At 32.7% G+C, this 330-nt stretch overlaps 1 protein-coding gene across 1 annotated transcript in view; it reads right to left on the bottom strand.

The window, feature by feature from the left end:
* LOC116673676 (coagulation factor XIII A chain-like) overlaps positions 1-330 on the bottom strand; it is a gene marked incomplete in the record, with an annotated part of 36089 nt that overhangs the window by 15297 nt on the left and 20462 nt on the right.

Here is a 330-nt window from a genome sequence, read left to right as displayed (position 1 = left end):
ATTCTTACTGGTTAGTAGGTGATCAAATACTTGTGTGATGCAATAAAATGCAAATTAATTATTTAAAAATCATACAACGTAATTTTCTGGATTTTTGCTTTTGAATCTGTGATTACCTAAAAATTACAGACCTCTACATGCTTTGTAAATAGGAAAACCTGCAAAATTTAGAAGTGTATCAAATTCTTGGCCTGAGAAGTCCAATTATATGTAATATTTAATATTGTAGTCTTGTAATGTTGTCTCTTTGCAGTTGTTTGCAGCCTCTGTGTTTGTTTTAGGCCTCTATGTGTTTGTGGCCAAGTGTATCCTGGAAACAGTGCATGCTCT

This window comes from Etheostoma spectabile, chromosome 24 (assembly GCF_008692095.1).
Source record: "Etheostoma spectabile isolate EspeVRDwgs_2016 chromosome 24, UIUC_Espe_1.0, whole genome shotgun sequence".
Classification (NCBI taxonomy): domain Eukaryota; kingdom Metazoa; phylum Chordata; class Actinopteri; order Perciformes; family Percidae; genus Etheostoma; species Etheostoma spectabile.
This window is presented reverse-complemented; position numbering and strand designations above follow the sequence as displayed.